This window comes from Apium graveolens, chromosome 2 (genome assembly GCF_009905375.1).
Source record: "Apium graveolens cultivar Ventura chromosome 2, ASM990537v1, whole genome shotgun sequence".
In the NCBI taxonomy this organism is placed as follows: Eukaryota; Viridiplantae; Streptophyta; class Magnoliopsida; order Apiales; family Apiaceae; genus Apium; species Apium graveolens.
Genome location: NC_133648.1, coordinates 270,220,507 through 270,232,114, shown reverse-complemented (window position 1 = coordinate 270,232,114; position 11,608 = coordinate 270,220,507). Strand labels below are relative to the sequence as shown.

General features: G+C 35.5%; 1 non-coding gene across 1 annotated transcript; it reads right to left on the bottom strand.

Annotated features, from left to right (window-relative positions):
• Window positions 1-3,697: 3,697 nt before the first annotated feature.
• On the bottom strand, window positions 3,698-3,804 carry LOC141709159 (small nucleolar RNA R71). Its single transcript, XR_012569750.1, has one exon. It is a non-coding gene; the product is annotated as a small nucleolar RNA R71 (small nucleolar RNA).
• Window positions 3,805-11,608: the final 7,804 nt, after the last annotated feature.

The following is an 11,608-nucleotide window of genomic DNA, read 5'->3' as shown; positions in this document are numbered from 1 at the left end:
GGATATGACATTGACTGGACCAAATAGATCAACACGCAGTAAGTGATAAGGCTCAAGAATTGAGGATTCAGTTTTGCTCTTGAATAAAAATTTTCTTTATTTTGCCTTTTGACATGAGGCACAAAGGCCATCAGGAGCAAATATTGATTTTGGCAGTCCTCTCACAAGATCTTTCTTTACTAGCTCATTTATGTTGTTGAAATTTAAATGAGAGAGTCTCTTGTGCCAATTTCAACTTTCACCAATTGATGCTCTGCTTAATAGACAGATTGCAGAACCATCAGAATTTGTTAAAAGTCTGGCTTCATATATGTTACCATGTCTGTAACCTTTCAGAACCACTTTACCTATAGAATTACTTACAACTTCACAGTGTTCTTCAAAGAAATCCATATGATAACCTCTGTCACAGATTTGACTCACACTTAGCAGATTGTGTTTAAGTCCTGAGACAAGAGCTACTGATTCAATTATGACATTCCCAAGATTGATATTGCCATATCCCAGAGTCTTTCCCATGTTGCCATCTCCATAAGAAACTCCTGGGCCAACTTTCTCCACAAAGTCTGATAGCAGGGCTTTATTTCCAGTCATATGTCCTGAACATCCACTGTCCAGAACTAGGATGTTTTTCCTGTTGCCCTGCAATCACAAAGACCACTATTGGTTAGTTTTAAGGACCCAGACTTGCTTGGATCCTTTAGCCTTTTTAAGTTTGTTAGCATTTTCAGCGGATTTAGTTTTAGAGTTTATGCTAACATGCTTTTTATCAGACTTTGTATCAGACTTTGCATCAGAATTTACACTAGAAGGAATTACACTAACTTTCTTTAAAGAAGGTTTTATTTGATAATAATCATAGTACAAACTATGATATTCCTTACAAGTATAAATAGAATTCCATAAACTACCACAATGAAAACAAGGATTTTGTGGTTTAAACCTAACATATTGACTCTTAACTCCTGATCTAGGAGGTAAAGAGTTTATATCTTTATTTTTCCTGTAAAAAGAAGCAAGATGGTTAGAGTTTCCACAACTATAGCATTTTTTTCTAGGAGCAGTAGGAACAGGCATATAATTATTTCTTTTATTCACACCTTTCTTTCCATTCCTATTTTTCCTAGCTTCCTTCACCTTGTTCACATTTTTAATCTCTTTCAGCTTATACGTAAGCCGATTCTTTGTAATTAAGCCAATGTTTACTACAGCTGGTTTATCCTATTTTAATTTGTCAGAAGTTGACTTTTCTTTGACTTCTGTTTTAGAGTCTTTCATCTTTTCAGATTTTGACTTGTCTGAATTTGACACAAACTTGACAGGATTAACTTTAGGCTTTTCAGCTTTCTTGGTAAAGTTTGGTTTAGATAACACAGTTTCCTTTTCTTCTTTATCATCTAGGTAACCTAGTCCTTCTTTCCAATTTCCATTTTCTGATTTGTTCTTCCAGAGTTAGTCCAAGTTTTGATTATCTCCTTTTCCTTTTCCAGTTCAGATTTAAGAGATTTATTCAATTTTAGCAGTTCATCTTTAACATACAAAGCCTCATCTCTTTCTTTCTGAGTTTGATGAAATATAACTAACTCTTTTTCTAAGTAGTCATTTCTGTTTCTAAAAGCAAGGCTTTCAGATTTTAATCTTTCATTTTCTAAAGTCTGATCTCTAAAACTAATGAACATGGTTTTAAGATATAATCTTATCTCAGAAATATCATAAGTATGAATATCAAGAGTTGAATGAGGTACCTTCAATTCAGCAGTTCCAAAACTGCTATCAGCATTTGCCATCAAAATATAGTTCACCTATTTTTCAGAATCTGAAGTGTCTGCCCAGTTTTTCTTCTTTTTCTTCTTTGTGATAAGTGCCTAGCCTTTATAACCTTTTCCTTTCTTGCAGTCAGGAGAGATGTGGCCTCTTTCACCACAACTGTAGCATTTGACATTTGAGTTGTCTCCTCTGTCAGACTTTCCTCCTTTGCCTCAGTTTTTCTGAACCCTTTCTTTTCGGAACTTCCATCTTTCCTGGAAAATTTCTTACCCTTTCTGAATTTCTTGTAAGCTATCTTTGTGATACCCTTCACCATAAGAGCACACAGTTGCATCATCTCTGCATCAATCTCCACTTCATATAAATTTTCAGATTCTGAATCATCATCATCAGAATATGATGACTCTGAATCAGACTGTATGATGAGAGCCTTTCCTTTGCCCCTCTTTGAGACAACCACTTTAGGAGATTCCTCCTCAGCTTTAAGTGCAACTGTCTTTGACTTTTTTCCATGCCTTTTTCTCCTTTGATCCATCTCAAGTTCATGAGTCTTGAGCATACCATAAATTTCATCAAGAGTAGTTTCAGTAAGGTCATAGTTGTCTCTTATGGTTGTAGACTTGAAATCCCAATTTCCAGGAAGAGCTAAAAGGAATTTTAGATTTGAATCTTCCAGATCATATTCCTTGTCCACCAGTGACAGATCATTCAAGAGTTTGGCAAATCTGTCATATAAATCAGTCAGTGACTCATCAGATTTTGAGTCAAAGTGCTCATACTCCTGTGTGAGTATTGTCTTCCTATTCTTTTTGATGGCTTCAGTTCCCTGGCATCTTGTCTCCAAAGCATCCCATATTTCCTTTGCAGTCTTGCATCCAATTATCCTGTTTGACATGACATTGTCAATTGCACTATGAAGTAAATGCCTTACCCTTGCATCCTTGGCAATAGATGAGATGTCTTCAGGTGTGTAATCACCTTTCTCCTTTGGTATGGTCTTTACTGGTTAATCAGCAACTGCAACAGAAAGCTTGGTAGGCTTATATGGTCCATCATTAATTCTATCAAGGTATTCTGGATCAATGGCTTCCAGAAACATAGCCATCTTTACCTTCCATATAGGATACTCATATGATCTCAGTATGGGAACCCTAATACTCTCATATCGACTATGGGTTTGATTATTTTGAGTATCTTGAGTTTTGGTGGGCTTAAGTGGAGTTTGTATTTCGTCAGACATGATTGTAAACTGGATCTCACTGTTTGTATATCAACAGAGAGGCTCTGAGACCACTTGTTAGGTCACACAACACTATAGAAGGGGGTTGAATATAGTGTTTATACAATCAAATCGATTTAGAACACATGTATGTAACAGTAATCAAGTTTATTCAATATAATAAGCTCTGTTACAAAGTAGGTTAAACTACTCTCTCAATGATGAACAATATCACTAAGAGCTGCTAGGGGTTACAATGAATAATCTTTCTCGTGAATGATGACACATATAGTGTAAACCCTAAGCTGTGTTTATATAGTACATAGTTACAAGATATCTTCTAATTGATATGAAATATATCTCTTCATAAAATATATTAATCATATATTATCTTCTACAAGTCTTCTAATCGTCCAACTCCTAAAGCATATCTTCCTTTGTTTTAGTCCAGATCCTCTTCTAGAAATCAGCCACACTTTACTTCTGAAGCATATCCTTCCTTAAGTTCTGATATCACAAGTTCTGATATCTTAAGTTCTGATATCTTCCTATCTTCAGTAAATCCTGATTTCCAGTAAGTCCTGATAAGTCCTGGTATTAAGTTCTGAAACTAAACAAATTAGATTAGACATGACATCACAAATATATCTAACATGGGAGGATCTTGCTCAAAAGTTCTTAACTAAATTCTTTCCTATGGCGAAGACTGCTACAATCAGAAAAGCACTTACTCAATTTGCTCAGCAATCTGGAGAATCTTTATATGAGGCTTGGGATCGCTATAAGGAGATGCTTAGAAAGTGTCTTTACCATGGGATACCTAACTGGATGATTAATAACTGCTTCTATAATAGTTTGGGTGCTACTTCTAGACCCATGCTTGATGCAGCATCAGGAGGAGCATTATGGGCAAAAAGCTATGATGAAGCTTATGAATTGATTGAACTGATGGCTGCTAATGAATACCAGAATCCTACTCAGAGACTATCTCAGGGCAAGGTAGCAGAAATTCTGGAGTGAGATGCAGCTACTGCTATAGCTGCTCAGCTTAAGGCTTTGACGATGAAGGTGGATTATTTGGCTAATTATGGAGTTAATCAGATCACTAGTGTTTGTGAGCTTTGTGATGGTGCCCATAAGACGGAGCAGTGTGCTATTTCTAGTGAATCAGCTCAGTTTATGAGCAACTTTCAGAGGTCACAGCAACCTGTACTAGCCACATACCATCCCAACAACCGCAATCATCCTAACTTTAGCTGGAGCAATACTCAGAACGCGGTTCAACAGCCTTATCAGCAATATCCAGCAAAGCAGTACAACTCGCCTGGTTTTCAACAACAGCAATATGCACCAAGAGAACAACTCCAGCTGCAATAGTCTAATGAAAAATCTGAATTGGAGGAATTGAGGCTCATGTGCAAGAGCCAATCACTTTCTATCAAGACCTTGGAAAATCAAATTGGACAAATTGCCAATGCCTTGCTAAATCGTCAACCTGGTACACTCCCTAGTGACACTGAAGTTCCAGGAAAGAGGGAAGCTAAGGAACAGGTTACGACAATTACATTGAGGTCTGGGAAGGTTGTAAATCCCGAAAAATCTCAAGTTTCGACAGAAGAAGCTGTGGCTGAAAAAGAAGCGCAGAAGGAAGAAGAAGTGGAACCAAGGAAGACTACTGTTGAACACACTCCTCCTGAGGGTAATACAGGGGAGAAGCAAATCTATCCTCCACCTCCTTTTCCTAAGAGACTGCAGAAAAAAAGCTGGATAAGCAGTTTGAAAAGTTTCTGGAGGTGTTCAAGAAACTTCATATCAACATACCTTTCGCTGAAGCTCTTGAACATATGCCTAGTTATGCAAAGTTTATGAAAGGTATACTTTCTCAAAAAATGAAGCTTTTTGACTTAGAGACCGTTGCTCTCACGGAGGAACACAGTGTTGTGCTATAACAGAAGTTGCCTTCGAAGCTTAAAGATCCTGAAAGCTTCACTATTCCTTGCACCATTGGAAAGGTTTCATTTGACAAATGCTTATGTGACTTGGGAGCTAGCATCAATCTGATGCCTTTGTCAATCTTCAAGAAGTTGGACTTACCTGATCCAAAGCCTACTTATATGACCTTGCAGTTGGCCGATCATTCTATTACATGCCCATTAGGCATTGTGGAGGATGTCTTGGTCAAGGTGGACAAACTCATCTTTCTTGTCGATTTTTGTAATTCTTGATTTTGAGGTGGATAAGAAGATTTTCATAATCTTGGGAAGACCATTCTTGGCTACGGGTCAAACCTTGATTGATGTGCAAAAGGGTGAGCTTACTATGCGAGTGTTGGATCAGGATGTGACTTTAAATGTGTTCAATGCCTTGAAATTCCCTACGAAAAATGATGAGTGCTTAAAAGTGGAGTTGGTCGATTCTGTTGTTACTTCAGAAATTAATCAATTTCTAAGGTCTGATGCCTTAGAAAATGCCTTGTTCGGGAATTCAGATAGTAAAGATGATGAACAATTGCAATATCTGAATGCTTCTCCCTGGAAGCGGAAGATGGATATGCCTTTTGAATCTCTTGGTATGGAGGAGCTGAACAAATCTCCAAAGCGCCTCAAGCCATCTATTGAGAAAGCTCCTACCCTTGAGCTTAAACCATTGCCTGAACATTTAAGGTATGCTATTTTAGGTGATGCATCTACTTTTCCTGTGATTATTGCATCTGACCTTTCAGGTAGTGATGAGGAAAAACTCTTAAAACTTCTGAGAGAGTTCAAATTGGCAATTGGATGGACTGTAGCAGATATTAAGGGAATCAACCCTTCTTATTGCATGCATTAAAATTCTTCTAGAGGAAGGTTGCAAGCCTACTGTTGAGCAACAGAGAAGGCTTAATCCAATCATCGTGAAAGAAGTTGTGAAGAAGGAAATTCTCAAATGGCTGGATGCAGGGATCATCTATCCTATTTCTGACAGTTCTTGGGTGAGTCCAGTTCAGTGTGTGCCAAAGAAATGAGGAATCATCGTTGTTGCTAATGAGAAGAATGAGCTCATTCCTACTCGAACAGTCACGGGGTGGAGAGTTTGCATGGACTATAGGAAGCGGAACAAGGCCACAAGGAAGGATCACTTCCCTCTGCCTTTTATTGATCAGATGCTTGACAGATTGGTTGGGCATGAGTACTACTATCTTCTGGACAGCTATTCGGGCTATAATTAGATTTGCATTTGTAACACCCTCCAAATCCGGGTATAGATCCGGGGTATTACGAGCACTAACTACCTTGCTGAACCTGTAGAATTATAATATAAATATAAATATATAATTACCCCTTACTACTACTATTACTACTACTACTCAGGATCTTTTCAAGGTTAAGGTTTGAAAACAAGAACGACATACAAACTTTATTACAACAATTCTAAATAAACTGTCTTACAAATTCTCTTTATTACAAATTAGTTTTCTATTCAAATTTTAAACTAAACATCTTTTATTCAAATTACAACTACCACTTATCCTGTTACACCTGTTCTGGCATTTTAAAACTCTCTTCTGGGATAGGGACAAACACTCTTGGAATTAGAGGGTCCCTCAGCTTTACCCACTTCTTGACTACTCGGGTTTTGATGGGTTTCATTCTCAACCTTAACTGAAAAACAAGGTGAACAATAATAATAGGAGTGAGCCAAAATTTCTCAACAAGCCTGCAACAATATACATATATATAGTGTAAAGAGAGAAAGATAAATGAACCGGTAATCTGCTGGTTTGAACAACCATCTATTTCTGTAAGGGATAATGAATGCCATTACTGGCGAGTACCAAATGAAAGAGACTGGACACAAGAACCAACATATGCACTATAACCTGTTGATCAGTCATGATATAGCGCGGATCTATACCCAACTGTATATACCCCACCAACATATAGGGTACCCAGGCACTATGACCTAATAATTCAAGGGTCCGGTTCATACCCAGCCCGTATCGTAACCATCCAGTTCATAGCTTAGCATCTGAAACAATCGATATGCTTTCGATGCATCCAAACATCGGAATATATCAGAGAATATATAATTATCGGAATATGAATAAAGGATTTAATGAATTAAGAGAAATCAAGAATCAAAATGAAATAGAAATAAAGGAACAATAGTTGTGTATCAGTGTTTGTGAATAAGAATTATCAAGGTGTCAATTGTCATGGAAAGTTGGAAGCGAATCACTATTCTGAACTTAGAATAGGGGAAAAACTTGCCTGGTATGCACCCTGCCTCAGGTAATTCACAACCTTCTATCTCCGGCTTGATTCTCCTTGCTGGTGTTAAATTTATCAAGGAAAGATACTTGTTTAGCTGACTTAGATCGAACGCAATCTCAGATTGATACCACGTAGTCCTTATCGTCTACCCATACGATTCTCTCCGACTCGTATATAATTATCTAACACATAGAGTTCACATAATCACATAAATCACGTAGCACATAGAGCACATAATTAACTTAGACTTATAAATAGTTTTAGAATCGATACTAGACCTATATTCACATTAACGAACAATATATGGCTCAATTCCTAATTTTTCGGGATTTATTGGACTCGTTTTATCAATAATAAGGTCTATAAACAATTAATTATCATAATCCGAGTCGCTCTCAAAATAAATTATGATTTATAACTATTTTTAATGGAATCAGGTCATTTTTCTGAGTCTAAGGGTCTTCGTTTCGCTTAAATCGGATAAACGGTTTAATTATTACGCAATAAACAAGATTTAATCAATTATAATTAATTAAACCTTAATTATATTTTTAAATAATTAATAATTTCATATTTTAAAATAATTATTCCCTAATTTTTGGAATTAATCATAATTTATTACAAATTATCTAATTAAATTGATTACTTATAATTAATTAATCAATATGTATAATTATTACGTAATCTGGACATACATAATTAAATAAAACGATAATCGCACGTCAAAATCCTAAAATCTGGAACGCAACTTGAACGATTACGAGTCACGCTTGAATCGATCAATTATCGAACCATTAATCGATTTAATTAATTAATCTCAATTATTGAATATTTAATTGAATAATAAATAATAAATAATTAGGTAAATAAATAGATAAATAAATAAATTAATAAATACATTTTTGAATTTCTAAATTAATAAAATAATTTAGAAATTATTTACAAAATAATTCAGATTTTTAATCTAATTATTATTTGATTTTCTAATTATTAAAACTAATTTTTGTTTTTATAAAAATAAAACTAAATTATATAAAAATCAGAAACAATAATCAGGAATTGAATTAGTGGTTTTCAACATTAAACCCGGATCGATTTCCGGGTCGGAACCGGGTCGAACCCGGGTCGACCAAGAACACCGCCGACAACGACGCCGGTGGATTTTCCGGTGGATGGAACGGCAGCCAACAACGTTGTTTCAAGCCCGTTTTCTTCGATTTTACTCCCCATACATACAACAACGAACCTCCCACCTTCCTTCGTCCATTTGAAGCCGAAAAAAAGGAAACGCCGCCGATAGCGGCGGTTTCGGCCTAGCTTAAAACGAGAACCAACATCGACGAAACCGGTACTAATTGATTGTAAAAATGACGATCTACAACTCTATGACACTTAAATTCATCACAACAAGCTCAATCCAAAAACACCCAATTCAAGATTATATCCGAAAATAACGATTCTAAAATCGAGTAATCCAAACACGAAATTGATAACAGAACTGAATAGAGAATTCAAAGAGCTTCAAATCGACTACTTACATGAAGGATTTGGTGCACAGGATCACGTTCAAATCTGCTTTAATTCCCAAGAACTTCAAACCCTAATTTCATAGAATTGGGGATTTTCTTGAATTTTCTAATATTTTTATGATTAATTAATAATTAATAAATAATTAGCTATTTATACTAGTAAAAATAATACCCCTAAATAAAATTAAGGGCTTAATTACACATCTGATAAAATTATTTGGCCCTAATTTATATAATTTTTGGGTATTACTTATGAATTTTTAAATATCCAATAAATACAAAATATATGCCAAAAATTCTCAAAAATTATGAATAATACAAAAATGCAAATAAAAATGATGTTCGATAATTTTATGATCCTACAAAAATAAAAATGTGATTTTGTGGGGTTTTTGACACCCGAAGGGGCCCGAAAAAGTCATTTTTCGCAAAACAGGAAAATTTGTATGTTAGGTCACACACACTGTATAAGGGGGTTGAATACAGTGTTTACTACAATCAAATCGAATATAAGAACTCAAGTAACAAAACACAGATTTTATTCAACACAATAAACTCTGTTACAAAGAACTGTTCTCTCTCAGTGATGAATAAATTATCACGAGAGCTGCTAGGGTTACAATAAATAATAAAGTCGATTAAGATAACACATATAGTGTAAACCCTGTATCTGTGTTTATATACTACACAGTTACAAGATAATCTTCTAATTAATATCGAATATAATTCTGCTTCCTAATATATATCAATCAGTTATCTTTCCTTCCAAGTATTCTATTCTTCATAGAATTCTTCTCCATGCATATCTCGTCTTATGTTTGTCTTGATCTTCTTTCCTTTCAATCAGTCATCTTCCTTATCTGAACGTCTCCTTAAGTCCTGATATTATCTCCTGATTAATATCTCCTGATAACTTAAGTTCTGACAACTTAAGTTTTGATATCTTAAGTCCTGACTTCAGTATAAGTATCGATTTCCAGTTAAGTACTGATTTGTCCTTTTAAGTAACATCTGAAAACTAAACACAAATCATATTAGTCATGTCAACACAAATATATCTAAAAATCTCCCCCAACTTGTAAATTAGCATAATATACAAGTTTAACAGATATTTGATGATGTTAAAAACATTAAGTACAAATGCATGAGAATTTGACTAGATAACTACAACTTACAGTCCTTGTAACTTTACCATCCTTAAAGTTTGATATCAGCTTCAGTCTGTATACACTTCAGAATTTAAGCAGTTGTAGATCTTTGACTTGGCTTCAATTTCTGATCTCTTTGATATCAGGAGTTGTTCTAAGATAATTCTTCAACAGACATCTCTCAACATATTCAAGTTCATTGACAATTCTCCTTTTAGCATTTTTCAATTCAACTGTATCTTCACCAGTTTGAAAGATAGCAGCCCTGAGATCATTTATTTTAGCTTTCCTTATGTCCTGATCTAGTCTGATGATATAGGCTTCATTAGACTCTGGATTGAATTCAAGTCCCTTAATACCAGAAAATGTAGTGATGATTTTAGCATTATTAGGCTTCATTTCAACAATTTCTCCACTGTGAGATCTGTACTTAGGACAGTATGGGCTGTCAGACTTTACAGAGTAAAGCTTCTTCTGTCTTTGAATATTTGATCTTAAATAATCTGCAGCACCATCTGTTAATCTGTTTTTCACTTGAAGTAGAAATAGAACATGTTCCAGTTCTTCAAAATACTTCAGTGGAATAGCATTCTTCCTGATCTGGAATACCCTCCCATCTGTTATAAAATAAAACATGATATATTCTTTCAAAACAGAATGGTAAACCATTTGTACAGATTCAAGTTGATTCAATCTCTCAGGAGTTGCTCCTACACCTGGTTCACTTAAGGAAGTTGGATCATTGGTAGTATTTTGTACTCTCTTCTCTTTAGAACTACCCAATCCTGATTTGTCTCTTGCTTCCTTTCCTGTAACAACTCTTGCTTGAAAACCACTTGATGTAGTCTTCAAAGTTTGAGTCTGTTGAGCTTTGGGGAATCCTGGTAGTAGCATCTTTGAAGGTTTAACATGAGCAATGTCGGAGGTTTCCTTTTCCTTATCTTCTAATATCAAGCCAACTTGAGCTATGTCAGAGGTTTCTTGCTTCACTGTCATATCAGAACTTACTACATCTTGACTCTGAACAACTTGAGCCATGTCAGAGGTTGGTTGAGAAATCTTCTTTTTCATCAGAGTAAGACTAACATCTTCATCAGATTTTATCTCTAGATCCATGATTGGCATATATACCTTTACAGGTTCACCAATTTTTTCTTTTCCCTTGGATCTTGGATCTACCTCCACTTGTGATTTGGCTTTGGTTGCCTCAGAATTTGTCCTCTCCTTAATCACAATACCCTTAGGTTTTGGAAGTTTCTTTTCAACAACAGAAGCTTTAGACTTAGAGTTGAAAATTTCTGCTTTAAGTCTAGCTTCTTCTTCCTTTAGACTTTCAAAGTCCATTCCAGGATTTTCTTTGAGAAATAATCTCTTTGAAATCTCTTCATCAATATCTAGATGTTCAGTAGAACTTATCCTTTTACCAGTATCAGAACTTATTCTTCTCCCAGTATCAGAACTTGTTCGTTGACTTGTAGTTCCAGCTTTGCTTGATGAAAAACCTTTGCCTTGACCATGACCTCTACCCATTCCAGAGTTTCCCTGGTCATCATGTCCATCATCCTTACCCTTCAGTACTTGACTAGATTTGCATTTGGACTTAATTACTTTCTCCCCCTTTTTGGCATCAGCAGGTAAAAGGAGAGAGACAAGCAATTCCAGTGAGGATTGGATCTCATTGAGTTGAGTTTG